Below are 14,847 nucleotides of genomic sequence, written 5' to 3'. Positions count from 1 at the left end.
AAGTTACTTTTGCCATTTATCACAACAGCAAACGAACTAGGACAGTGTTCATTGCTAGATAAAAATATATTTTAAAAAGATTTATCTTGTATTAAATTTTCATATTCATTTTAATTTTTTTTCTTGAGGTGGGGTCCTATGATATAGCTCTGACTGGCCTGAAACTCACTATGTAGACCAGGCTAGACTTGAACTCAGAGATCCGCCAGCCTCTGACCCCCAATTGCTGGGATTAAAGGTGTGCTTATTGATTCTTTAATTAAAAATTTTTATTACATTTTAATTTATGGGATGAGGCATTGTCCTCTCCCATCATGTGGATCCCCAAGGATTAAACTCAGGTCTTCAGGCTTGGTAGCAAATATTTTTAACTTCTGAGCCATCGGAGGGGCCTTTTGAGTTTTAATTTTTTAATAAAATTTGGGTTTCTAGATTTGTAATCATGTCATCACCAGCATCATTCTGTATGCTCTTCAATGTCTATGTCATCTGTTTTCTTAGTCCCCTGCACTTGCTAGGGTTTCTAAGAAAGTGTCGGACAGCAGAAACAGTGGTCGACTCTACTGTCTTGGCCACTGAAGGGTACACAGCTGTGTCAGAATTTTTTTCATGTGATACACACTCCAAAGAAAGCTGAAAAGGAGTATGAGTTTGTTTTGGCTCACAGTGGAGGGGCTTAAGCCCAAGTTTGTCTGGTTCCCTCGCTGTGAGCCTATGCTGAGGCGCGATAGAGCTTCCCATCTCACACAGCATCCAGGAAAGAGGGGAGGTACAGGAGGGGCCCAGGACAAGGCACGTCCCCGGTGACCCACTTCCTCCATCTTAAAAAAGAGTCTGTACCACATCTCACAACAGCACCACCAGCTGCAGGCCTGCCATTTAACACGCGCACCTGGGAGGGCAGTTCGTACATAAACCACGACAGGAACCGCTAGGGGGTTGTTGTTGTCGTTGTTGTTAATTTTATTGTTGATAATGGCTAGTTGGTCAAACTTATTTTGGGAAATATGGATTTGTCTCTCTGAGGTTTCTGAGCTTATATTTAGTGAAGTGATCTGAGCTGGTGGCAGAGCCTGCCCTGGTCTACACGGTCTTACGCAAGATGCTGCAGATGTTACTGTTTTCGGTTTGGTTGTTTTCGCGTCTTCATTTAGAACTGATGCCTATCTGGTTTTCTCTTTTTCTCCATGAAGGGCTTCTGTATTAAGTGACATTGGAGTCATGAGTTGAGCTGCAGATTTTCCATCTTTTCATGCTTTGGAAGGGCTGGAATGATGCCAGGCTGACTTCCAGCTCAGAGTCAGACCTGACTAGTGTGAGCATCTGCTCTTCCAGTGCTTCCTGGACTGATCATTTCTAAGCAAGCGCCTTTCCAGTTGCTCGTATTCACCTCATTGTGTCTTCCTGATTCAGGAACTCTGGCTATTTGAATCCACTGAGGATCACCTGTGTGCTGCAGACTTCCTGGAAGTTTTAGGGCTGCCAGCTCTGACATCGTGACCCCTTCTGGAGTCTTCCCTCTTCATGACTCCCTTCTTGTCCCTGATTGTATGTGGATCTAAATGCTAACATTTAGCAAGTTCTGGATAGTGGTGGTCATCCTGCACTGGGACTTCTGACAAAGACAGTTGATTTCAGGAAGAAGCAATTACTTTGCCTCTGGTTTTCTACTCCATTGCTTTCTTTTACCCTCATCATCCTCTCATTTTCATGATATATTTATTGTTTCCAACCTATTTCTCTTAAGACAAATCTCACCATGTGACTGTTGTTACCATGACTGTTCTAGAACTCACTATGTAGGTCAGGTTGGCCTTGAACTCACAGAGATCCACCTGCCTCTACCTCTCAGGTACTGGGAAAAAAGGTGTACCACATTCAGCTCCATTTCTTTTCTTTCATTTTTCTTTCTTTCTTTTTTTTGTTGTTTTGTTTTGTTTCAAGACAGGGTTTCTCGGTGTAGCCCTCGCTGTCCTGGAACTCAATCTGTAGATCAAGCTGACCTTGAACTCACAGACATCCACCTGAGTGGATGAGTCTTGGGATTAAAGGCCTGTACCACCACCACCTGGCCAATTCATTCTTTTTAAGATGAATATAGGATCCTTTCTATTTATTTCCACCCAGTGCTGGGGCTCTGACTGTTCATTTCCATGGCTTTCTAGAAGCAGATTGGAGTTTCTGCTTTAAATAAATGGTCACTTGGAGTGGGTTACTTCATTTCTGAGTGGTTAAAGTTGGAGACATTTTTGGTTATTTTAAATTTTGCTGGATTATAAGATCATTTAAATCAAACCACTTTCAGTTCACTGACATGGCAAATGTGGACTTCTTTCCTCTGTGACTGCATGTGCACTACTGTGCTATACACCTGTCTGTCATTCTGTTTCCACCGAGACCCCGCCCTTGGCATCCCAGCCCCCGATGGCCTCGTGCATTGTGTCACAGCGACTCCCGTCAGCACATGCTCACTGGTGGCTCTGCTTAGGTTCTTGCTCTGCTCTCTGGCTTGTGGCCACCGGGTTGGCTGCTCTTTGTTTTTGCTGGATTGGGCATACGGATGACACGTGCTAGAGATTCTCCTTCGTGCTTCCTGGTGACATTTCTGGGCTGGTGTGGGATGCCTGATCCCTAGATGACATGCCACTGTCCAAGGATGGGAACTCCAGACCGTGTCAGAGCTTCTGAGGTCACAGCTCACTCTGTTGGCAAGTGAGAGGATTTCCCCCGTACTCTGGAAGGCCTGGGAGGGGAAATATAGTATTCTTAGTAATGACCCAGCCTCCCCAGGCTTACTCCCCCACCCCTCATCCTTCCAAGGATTCCTAGGGTGTTTCAGTGGGCACATGGCCATACACTGTCCTGTGCATTTTCACAATGGCTGCCTTCCCCATATAACGGAAGAGCTGGAAAATCCTGGTGGAGCTCTAGAAATATATAGTGCCCCGTGTTCCCAGATAGGGAAAGCTGAGGCTCAGTGAGGCAAAGTCACCTTCTTGAGGACACACAGCTGTATGTGAAGAAGCTGAAATCTTCTCATCTCTCTGACCTCTGAGAAAGTGTACCCAGGAAGGGCTTAGAAAAAAAAAAACCTGCCCCTTTCCCAATATGCACAGAGTACCCTGATGGGTGTGCTTAATGGTTCACAGAAAGAAAGAAAGAAAGAAAGAAAGAAACAAACAAACAAACAAACAAACAAACAAACAAAATGAAACAAAAAAACAGGCAGGGGGAGCTCCCAGTGACCATGATTCCTTAGGGCCGGGGCTGGAATGTCAGCCAGAATAGGGGCAAAGGGGACCTCACTTCTGCATCTGCCCTGTGAGACCGCCAGGTAGATGGAGTTGTCTCTCCAGCCTCCACCAGGCTGTGCCGACAGCCCGAATGTAGAGGAGGCAGCGTTGGTATGGGTACCACTTTATAATTCTCTTGCAGGTGGGATTGGGTTGGCGGGCAGCCCTCTCTTTGAATCATTAGTAGTAAAAATTTACTGTTTACATCCTTAAAAACACCTTTTTCCAGCTGTGGTGGTACACACCTTTAATCCCAACACCTGAGAGGCAGAGGCAGGTGGATCTCATTGAGTTCCATCCATGCCAGCCTGGTCTACATAGAAAGTTCCAGCCCATGGAAAGCTACACAGCGAGCCCCTGTCTCAAGGAAATAAAGTGAAAAACATCTCTTTGAGAATTCCTAGAAGGAAGGGGAGCCAGATGCTGCACAGAGCACAGGCTTAGCAGCTGCGGGGAACACCCTGGGTTTGACCCAGGTCAAGGCTTTGTCCCCTGTGCCTCAGGCATCTGTCTAGACAGCTCTGTCCATCTTCCCATTCGGGACGAATGAGGGCCCCGCAGAAGGTGCTGTCTCTGGCACTATTTAAGAGCTGCTTTGGGACCAGGATACTGCTCCTTTCCATTAAGGAAGTGGATCTTAGCCTGGAGCCTGGATATGAGGCACCCATGGGCAACCCTGAGGGGCTGAGGGCACTGGGAAGCTGTGAAGGCCCCAGAGCAGGGAGCTGGAGAGCAGACATGGTAAGAGAAAGGCCGATCATCCTGGACTGTGCTGTCAGGAGCCTGCAAGGGGCCAGCAGCTGGTCCAGTTGCCTCTAGGGAGAGAAAGATATGGACAGAGAAGATATGGACATCATCTGCCCTGTTCCTGGGGCTGCCTCAGGAGGAAGCAGCCAGAAAATGAGTGTGAGACGGAGAGCCTTGGAGATGGGAGATGGCCCATAGGATGGGCTCGGGCTGAACTACATTCAGAGCTCTCTCTGCCAGCTAAGCGGGAGCTGGGGCATCCTCCCCACAGCCCTGACGCCCGACCCAGAATGTGGGCAGGAGGCTGCTGTAGGGCTGGGGCTTAGCCAGGCAGCTGGGCCTGGTGTTTTTCCTTCCACTGGCTCTGGCCCCAGGCCTGGTGAGCAAATGCTGACCCATATTTCCACTGCGCAGGGTGGAAAGTAGGACACCAGTGAGTCTGGAGCCAGGGTGGTGGGAGGCAGGCGGAGGTGGGAGGCCAGATGCAGCCGCTCAGACTTTCCAGGCTGGGAAGTGGGTCCTTAGGGAGGGAGTGCCCTTCCCTAGGCCTCTGGGCTTCTCTGGGCCAGGGAGGGGGGTAGACAGAGCCAAGCCAGAGGAGCTGGGAGCCAGGGGGGGGCAGTTGTGGTTCTCTGTATGCCCCAACCCTGCATTTTGAGGTCCTTGCCAGGCACAAGGACAGAATAGCTAGTTCTACTCTCCCCTACTGAGTGGCTGTGCTTATTTCCCTGGAGTTTGGGGGGCAGGTTCCCCTAGAGGTAGACCCCAATGTGCCTGCCTCATATTGGCCATCGTGACACCTGGACACAGGGCTGACTTTTGGGGCTGGCAATTCTCTTGCTCCGGCTTCTGGCCTTGGCTGTGGCCTCAGCCAGCCTCCCGCACCCTGGTGGTATTACCTGCTGGTAGAACTGAAGTGTGTGGCTCCTGGCGTGTGTTGGGTACAGCAAGAGAATGTTCTGTGGCCTGGGGAGCAGAGCTTTCTTGTGGGCTCTTGAGTTATCCTTGTCCTCCTCACTGACGAGACTGGGAAGCAAGGAGAGTGCATCACAGGCAGATCTCTGTCCCAGGGAGCCTTGCCTCTGCCTGCACCATACACTCAGGTGCTCAGGTTCAGATACAGTAAGGACCATCCACATCTCAGGGAATCACAACTGGAGTTACTGGGCACACTGAAACTCTGCTGCAGATTCCAAGTCTCCTTCTCAAGATCCACGACCAATCCTGGTCAGCCAGCAAGAAACTACAAATAGCCCCCGTGGTTCTGACTCGGAGCTCAGCTGGAGTCTGTGCTGTTAAAGTGCTTGGCTGCCTTAGGCCACAAGGAAAATGCTTGTCTCTGTGCTGGTTGGTCTTGAAACTTCCGTGGATGTTTCTGGAAGGGAGGGGATCAGCATGGAGACTGTATCTAACAGGTAGGAGCCATCCAGCACTCTAGAGGTCAGCAGAGTGTCCTGGATCGAATGCTCAGCATCTTTGCCCTGATTTCCTCGTCATAAGGTGGGACGAAGACTGCTCACAGGGCTCTTGTGAGATGTTAGATCCCGGTCAAGGAAGACGCTGGCCAGTGAAAGAGTATCTAGTGACACTCTACCACGTTGTGTGACTCCAACTGTGGAGATACCAAACCGCCTGCCCCACCCCTGGATGTTAACATGAATAAGAGTGAGGAACCAGCTGGAAGAGAACATGAGACACTTCTGGCCCAGTTACTCTGGTCATCTGCTGCCTGGGCTGGGCTGGGCTGTAAGAGGCAACATGGAGCCTCCATATATCAGAGGCCAATAAATAACAAAGGTTTATTTCTCACTCAGGTCCATGTCTTCTAGATGGCCCAAGGCTTCCTCGGCCATGACCTTCTCCAAACACCTAACTAGGATGCCTCTCCTCTGGTGTTGCCAGCAGCAGAGACAGAATGGTGGCCTGGAGCATGGCAGTGTAGTTCACTGGTGACCCAGGCCGCAGTGGTCATTCAGAACATATCCCGCCCTGTAAAGGTCACACATTCCAGCAGTTCCTCAGAACCTGGACTGCTGATCTCCAGAGACCAGAAAAGCGCTGGAAGGAAACATTTCAACAGCAGCCTGAGGCAGGAGATCTGCCTGTCTAGATCTGGGTGCTGTTCCTGCCCTGGGGTCTGAACTGTCCAGCTCACTGTTTTCCTCATGTGTCCCTGGGGCTCTCCAGAATGGCTCTTCTCTGGGAAGAGGATCCACAGGCAGCCTGCTAGCTCCTGAATATAAGCTGGACAGTGGGGGTATCCCCACTACCAGTTTGGCCAGGGTAGAAAGCTGTGAGAATGAGGTCCAGGGCCCGGATGGTAAACCAGGACTGGAAAAAGCTCACAGCTGACTCTGGCAGTATAGAAAATAGTCTCATTTCTTCACATAGTGGTTGGTCAGGAAGGTGCTCTAGGGGAAAATCAAACTTCACGTTCAACAGAAGGCATATGCAAGTTTGAAGAGGTGACTCAAGATGATGTCTTCTCTACATGTATCTGCCAAAGACTCATATCTACAATCTACAAAGAACTTCCTATGAGTCAAAAGGTTGGGAGAGGGAGCAGGGGGTGGGTGGGTGGGGGAGCAGGCAGTCTAGTGCTTCAGATGGATAGGAGCATGAAGGACATCCAGAGGCTAATGCGGTCATGACAAGACCCTCAGGCTCACCAGGAACACTCACACTCACACACTGTTAATCCCAGCACAGCCTGGGAGCGAGTCCCAGGACAGCCAGGACTGTTACACAGAGAAGCCCTGTGTCTAAAAAACAAAACAACAACAACAACAAAAGCCACAGACAGCATCCTCAGCATAGTCAACATGAAGGAGACAGGAAGCTGGTGTTGGGGACAGTGTGGGGTAGATTCTGGAAGCTCAGGTTGCCCTCACCTTTTCTCAAGGCTATGGAACAGTGTTTACAGAGGTCTTGCCGCATTTATGGGTAGAATTATTTTGGCTCTCCTGACACCTGGAGTTTCTCTTACATGCCTCACTAGAAGGACTGCAAATTTTAACATCAGTTTTTACACTTTCTGCAAACAAACACCTCCCCCCAATAGGGTCTTTTATGTAGCTCAGACTTTCTCTCTGCCTCTTTTTCTGCCTAAACTGTGTATGGGGACTGGAGAAAGAGGGTGATACAGACGTCCCATCTACAGTCCTAACTTTGAACAGTCATAACCACTGCCCTCTGCAATAAAAAGTTTCTCTGACCAGAGTTGGAAGCAGCACTGTGGTGGTTTGAATAAGAATGGTCACTATAGGCTCATACATTTGAAGTGTAGTTATCAGGGAGTGGAACTACTTGAGAAGGATTAGAAGGATTAGGAAGTGTGTCACTGGGGGCAGGCTTTGAGGATTCAAAAGCCCACACCAGGCCCATTCTCTCTCTGCCTGCTGCTGGCAGATCAGGATGTAGCTCTCAGCTACTTCTCCAGCACCATTCCTGCCTGCCTGCTGCCGTGCCCCCCACCATAATGGAATTAACCCTTTGAAACTGTAAGCAAGGCCCCAATTAAATGCTTTCTTTTATAAGAGTTGCCTTGGTTATGGTGTCTCTTCACAAGCACAAATCCATATATATATTTAATATAAATCTCTCTCTATATATACTTAACATTTATATCTATATATAAGTATAAGCATAAATGTTGCAGAATATTTGCTTAATTATGCAAAGATGCATTTCATTTTTGTAAATTTTGTACTTATGAAAGATATGTTGCCATTTTACCTTGCCTGCCTAAGGCATATGATTGGTCTACTAAAAAGCTGAATGGCCAATAGTGAGGGGGGAGGAATAGGTGGGACTTTGAGGCAGAGAGAGAGTAAGTAGGAGGAGGAATTAGGCTCTAGGGGGAGAAAGAAAAAGAGACACCAGGGGCCAGACAGACAGACATGGAAGAAGCAGAAAAGTACGACATGCAAAATGAAAGAAAGGTAAAAATCCCTGAGGCAAAACGTAGATGAACAGAAACAGTTTAAATTAAGTTAAAAGAGCTAGTCGGGCAAGCCTAAACTAAGGCTGAGCACTCATAATTAGTAATAAGTCTCTGTGTCTTTATTTGGGAGCTGGTTGGCCGCCCAAAGAAAGTTCCAACTACACATAAATATTTATAAGACAGTTTAACAACATGACTATTTAGAAAAAAACAGTTATCAATAAACTTTCCCCTAGGACCTATGACTTCCCTAGCCATGGATTTTGAACGTGTTTATAGGACCAGGCACAAATTCCCTCCTGTGGGGCAAGCCTTAAATCCAATCAAAACAGTTGAGAACTCCCATAAACATCTAGATGTGAGTACATCTTACCTGGTAGGTGGAGCTCAGAACATGGAGGGTCTAGTGGTAGGCAGGACCATTGTTATCATTTTTTCCTCAGCAACCTTCATGTCGCTTTCCAGCAATATGAAAACTAGCTGTTGGAGAGAGTTCCCTGGTCAGTTACAGACTGGGTTCTCAGCCACCTGCTAGGCTGGTGCTGCCACTCAGCCAGAAGGCCCAGCCTGCAGGGGGCATGGAGCAGCCATCAGTGGCTCACGCCCCTGGGAGGAGGAGAGTGCAGGGCTGAGGTGCTGTCTGGGGGTTGTAAGCACAATGGTCAACACCCAAGGATCCTGTGGAGTGGCTGGTGCACTGCCCACCCCCACAATCACCCTAACTCTGGGCAACAACATGTTATCCAAGATCTATTTCAGTATTCATGGTGCTTCAGAAACCTTGAACCAGATCAATGACTCTTTGCAATAATTATTTGCATGTAAAGCAGTTTGGGCAAAATAATATACTGTGTGACACACAGCAGATCGCAACACCACTTTAATAAATGACTGTGCAATAGAAAGATGGGAAAGTTGGCAGAATGGAGTGGTGTGCGTGGTGGAGAGACGTAGAGATGCAGAGGCTGGTACGGGAGCGCAGCCATGGTGGACAAAGGGGCATGTTATTGCTGAGTAGGGCCATCGCCAGCCCGCCTCTTCCTGCTTGCTGCCAACTAGGTTGGTGCTGCTGCTCAGCCCTCAGGGCCAGCCTGCAGCAAGGAGCTGCCACGGCTGCTGCTTCTTGAACTGCTTGCCCTGCTGTGGGAAGGAAGGAGAGCATAGGGTGGCATCACTGCCCACAGGCTGCAAACATGCCTGGGGGCCTACCAAGGGCAAGGTGATGTACAGCAGCCTGGAGCTCTCACAGGTACTGCCCCTGAACATGCTGTCCAACCACGTGTTCGAGCTGACTCTGAGCAACAACAAGCTATCCTAAATGAAGAACAGTTAATTTTCTGGATTAAGCCTCCTGGAAGACTGCCACGGTTTTTTGCTGCCAGCCCCGAGGTCATGTTGGTATCTGTGGTCTGTGCTGGTACTGCAGGCCGTATGGATGTCCATGGTCTCTGTAGTTGCCAGAGGCCAGGTTGATGTCCATGGTCTGTGCTGCCGCCGCTGCCCCCGGAGGCTGTGTGGATGTCTGTGGTCCATGCTGCTGGCTGCCATGGGCAAAGAAGCTCCTTTTGCAGTGGTGTTGACGACTACAGACTCATTACTGAGAACGAGAGACATTGAAGGTTTCTGTGACCACCCTTCCCCCCCCCCAAATAAAAGAGACAATCCAGACAGGAAGCTATTGAAGAGAGTCCTTAAAACCTGTGATAAAGATGATGAAGTGTAGCTCTTCACAGTTGATGGCTTCTGGTGGGGGTGGTTGTGGGTGGGGAAATACTCAGTTTTCTTTAAGGGGCTGGCCACTGGGAGCTTGACCGAGGGCCAATGTGTATATGGGCAAAACAAATTGGACCTGGTGTATTTTTCTTTTTCTTTTCTTTTCTTTTTTTTTTTTTTTTGAGGGGGCAGTGCAAGGGTGGGAGGGTGGACCTGAGAGGAATGGGAAGTGAGTATTATCAGGTTCCCGAATAATTAATAAAAACATCACATTGGGAAAAAGAAGATTCGTTTCTCTGTGTCTTGCAACTAAAGTATGTGGTGTCTTCAGCAACAGAGTTTTGCCATCTAGTTGTGGTGGGCAACCCAGAGGAATGTTAATGGCTTCTATTGTTTTGGGTGCCTCTAGGGCCTGCCTGACCGATAACTCATAGGGAGGTAATCCATGCTTGGCACTAAGAATTTCACTGAGGAGCGCGCGTCTTCCGGAAGCAGCATTGTTCACTGATGTGGGGGTACTTCTGTTCGAAATTTGTAAAAATGTTTCAATTACCTTACAGTCTCACTGGGTTTCCAAAGTCTCTTCATGCATCTTTAGTTTTGGTAACCTGTCCTCTACCCTTCCTTTTCCTCATTGCACTGTCTCCATTCCTGTTCACTCTTCTTTGTTTTTTGAGACAAGGTGTCACGTAGGCAAGGCTGACTTTGAATTTGCTGTGCAGCTGAGGCTGGCCTTGAATTCCTGATCCTCCCGCCTCCATCTCCCAAATGCTAGGAATACAGGCATATGGCACCACACTCCCCTTATTCGCTGTCTTTTAACTAATTGATATAGCTGTGGTCTTGAATTCTTAATTCAAATGATCCCCTGTGTAAGTGTTATAGCTCTGAGGAGAAAGGTATCCTGGCAGCCAGGAGCCAAAGAATACCACAGAGTCACACTGCACAACAGACCTCACACAAGAGATTTATTAGTAAAGACACGAGAGGGTGGATGCCTCTGTCTGGGAGAGAAACAGCAAATAACTGAGCAGGAGGCAGGCTTTATATAGGGTTTCTTGGTGTGTGTGTGTGTGTGTGTGTGTGTGTGTGTGTGTGTGTGTGTGTGCAGCTTTCCAGGATGAACAATTCAGGCCTCAGATTGGTGAGATTTTTGTGGCCTGACCTAGGGACAAGCTCAGGGGTTGGTGGAATTCTGTGGCTTGATCTTAGGGTAAACTCAGGGATTGTTGGATTTTGTGGTCTGAGATTTTTTTTTTTCTCTGTAGGGTGGAGCTTGGCCACCTACATCTAGAAGGGCTGGGAGATGTTAAGGACATGAGAGTAGTCTGGGGGTAAGGCCTGGCCACTTGCACCTTGAGGGGCTCACACTCTGGCCTCAGCATCCCGAGTATGGTGCTACGGGGATGTGTGATCACACTGGTTTATTATTCTGTTGTGTTTAACTGATACTTTAATTCAATAAGGTAAGTGTTAGGGGTGTCATTGCTATTTGTTTTCTATGTTTCTTGTGTTCTTTTGACCTTTCATATTAGACAAACACCTACCGACTAGTTTTAAAGTTGCTGTTTTTCCTTCTTTTTGTATTTTTTATTTTCCTAGTGGTGGCACTGTGGGTTACAGTTAATATCTTTTAAATTTCTTAAATTTTGTTTTGTGTGTGGGTGTTTTACATGCATGTATGTCTGTGCATTACTGGTGTGGCTGGTGCTCAAGGAGGCCATAAGAGGGCATCCAGTCTCCTGGAACTGGAGTTAGAGGTGGTTGAAAGCCACCTTCTGGGTTCTGGGAATCAAACCTGCGTCCTCTGGAAGAGCATCCAGTGCTCTCAACCTCTAAGTCATCTCTTTAGCCCCCACAATTAATATTTTAATACCTTAACTTATAACAACTTTCAGGAGTATGTAAACACCTTACCTATATACAGCTCTGATCCCACAACCCCTCAGGGTGTAACTCATAAAAATGAGATCGTTGTATAACATCCATCGGTACCTAATCCTAACTATTATTTTATGTATGACTTTTAAATCAGATAGAATAAAAGAGTTACAAATACAAAATAAAATTACAAGGTCTTTCTTATTGTATTATGTTACAATTTCCCCCACTTTTATTGTGGTAAAGTATATATAATATAATATTTATCTTCATAAACACTTTAACTATACAGAGCTTCTTGCATGACTTCAGGTGGCTGAACAGGTTGGGGAGTTTCTTTTTTCCAGCAATTGTTGCTGCTTATGTAGCCTTAGGGAGGAGCCTTATGGATCTTGTTTCAGGAACTTCTTGAGACTTGTGAGTTCTGTTTATTTTTGAAGTTTTATGAGCTTTCTCTCTAAACAAGGGAATGCTTCAATTGAGAGAAAATTGCTACATTCCACTCCACCCCTCCCTCCAGATCTTTCTTTATGCTGCTTCTTCCATGATGTTCCCTGAGCATGGGTAGTATAGACGTCCATTAATGGCGTAGCACTAGACAGCGAGTCGCCTGTAATCTTTACCCATGGTTATGCATCTCTGTGGTATACCACCTATTACAAAAAGGAAGCTTCCTTTCATAAGCAATTGCAGCTGACAGCATCAACAATCGTTGGGATAAGCACAAACGTTTATAAGACAGTTTGCCAGGCACATCACATCTATCCAACAAAACAATAGCAACTACTTCCTCCTGAGGCCTATGGACTTGCCAGCCACAGGCCTTTGCCCTGGCTTACATATACGTTGTGAGTTCCCCCATGAGGAGCTGACCTTAAATCCAATGGGAAAGCGGTTGGTTGTAGTCATAACAGTAGTGCCACTGTTGTACCAGTGGGCGCATACGCTGGACGTGTTGGTATCATATTTCACAAGGTTCACAGCGGATGAGGATAGTTGAGAGGACTCTCTCCAGCTGCCTTCACAGCACTCTCCGGCACTATGAAAGTTGGCCAGTGAGGAGGGAGCTTCCTGTTTAGTCTCAGATTTATTCCTCTGTGTCCTGCAGTGAAATTATGTGTCTTCAGCACTAGGGTCTTATCATCTCGTTCTGGTGGACAGCCAATGGCAACAGCAATAGCCCTTATGGTTTGTGGGGCTTCTGGGGCACCCCTAACCAACAGTTCATAGGGGGGTAACTGATATCTGCTACTGAAACTTTTACCGAACAACCGTATGACTCTTAGGATTGTCCTTTTCTGTTTATGCGAGATGCTTTTGTTTAAAGTTCTTTGTTACTATTTACTATTCTTCCAGATGTTCTTACCAATCTGTAAGACAGTCAAGGATTAACATGATGTAATAGACCATTTTATAAGGCAGGATCTCTAAGGGGCTATCCATTCCAAATAAGTGCCATTTGGTCTTGAGTAGCTTAAGGGGATATTTAAAAGGGGATGTTAATAACAACCAATACAACATGAGAAGATCTCATAACTTCTATCAATTCTTTTGTCAAAAGAGCAACATTGGGTATGGTGGCATGGGTTGGGGACACTTCTGTCCCTCCATAATCCACAGACATTTTACATGTGCCATTCAGCCTCCTCATCCCTGGGTATTGCAGCTGCTGAGGGTCTATTGTGCATTTTCCTACCCTGATGGTCTTGGAAAGGCTGGCTTGAGTTGCCCAGATTGGCTCAGGCCCGATGACTCTGCTTTAGCTGGCTATGCCCGTCACTGCAGCTGGAAACCCAGTTCTCACAGGATCCGGGACAGCACTGTGGATTGTACCTGTCTACGGGTGTATGGCTTGTGCAAAGACCCCAGGCTGGGCAATGAATCTCTCCCCCCAGAATGCTTTGTCTCGTATACTCTGGGGTGATGGTTGTCCACCCCTAGGTTAAGCTTAATCTTTTTCATCTGTATTGTTTTCTCGCATAGATTTAGTGAACTGCTGCACAGGGGTGCATTGCCATTTCATTTTTCCATCACGTGACTGGCTTTCTCTGGATCTCACTTTAGTTCTCTGACCATCTCAGGACAGTTGCAGAGTTTTTGTACAGCCAGTTGATCTTCAGGTCTTTTTTATCGACAGTTTCTATTTACTTTCCCCCTGAAATGTACACTACTTTCCTGTTTCTTTGTGGGCACTGTGATTTTTTTGGTTAAAATTGGGAATTTGTGTCTGAAAATGCCATGACACTGTGATGATCAGCTTCTCCCCGAGGTTGGCCGTTTGTGTTAGTGGTTTGCTCTTGTTGCTTTGTCCTAGGTCGTTTCTGGGCCAAGGACCAGCTTGACATGCAAACTTGTCTGCTAAGGTCTTTTCAGGCCTGCACCTTTTCCGGTGTGCATGGTATCACTTTTTAACTTTTCCCACATGTACAGTTCCCCACTAATAATTTAATCTTTGATGTCTGGGATCCCAAAAGAGGATGCTGAATGGGGGTGAGGAGAAGAAGGCCTCAATCCTTTAAAGTTCTTGGAAATTACCAGCTGGAATGGTGGGGTGTAGTAGCTCCTTTATGCTGTTGTGACTAAAATGCCTGTTACAGACAAGGACACACAGAGCCTAGCGGTTTCCCATGGTGGGGAATGCGTGGCAGAGATGCCCTAAATGTTCCACAACCTCCCTAAACAGCACCACCCAAGTGTCCAAACACAAGAGCCCATGAAAGGAATTTTACATTCAACTCATCACAGGGGCTTGCAGCAATTAGAGACACAACAATGACCATCCGTCTCTGTGAACTTCTGTGATCACAGCCTTGGTTAGACATTTGAGGACAGGTTACAGACACTCTGGAAGACAGAGTCCTTCGTGGCTACTTACCAGGAATACATTCATACCTGCAGGGTGTGTGTGGCGGGGGAGATGAGCAGCTGCTAATATGGAAAGCAACTGCATTTCACTTTTGAGCCTCCCTGGAAGTTGCATACCTTCAATAGACTTCACAGTTCCAACCACCCAGATTCTCCAGCATTTTTCCAAGTTTTTTCCAAGCTGGAAACAGCTTCCTGCTCACCATCTGAACCTCTTGCCCCCAGGCCTCCTGGCTCACTACTGTTTGAGGGGCTATTTCTGTCTTCACATGGCTTTGAGTTACTGTCCCTTCCATTTCAACCTGAAGGATTGATTCCCTTGAGCATTTCTTTGGGAGCAGCTTTCCTAATGACAGATTCTGGTCTGGATTACTGTGGAGTGACAGTCTTTTCAGATCAAGAGTT

Source organism: Peromyscus leucopus, chromosome 7 (genome assembly GCF_004664715.2).
Source record: "Peromyscus leucopus breed LL Stock chromosome 7, UCI_PerLeu_2.1, whole genome shotgun sequence".
Taxonomy (NCBI): Eukaryota; Metazoa; Chordata; class Mammalia; order Rodentia; family Cricetidae; genus Peromyscus; species Peromyscus leucopus.
Note: the sequence above shows the minus strand (reverse complement) of the source record.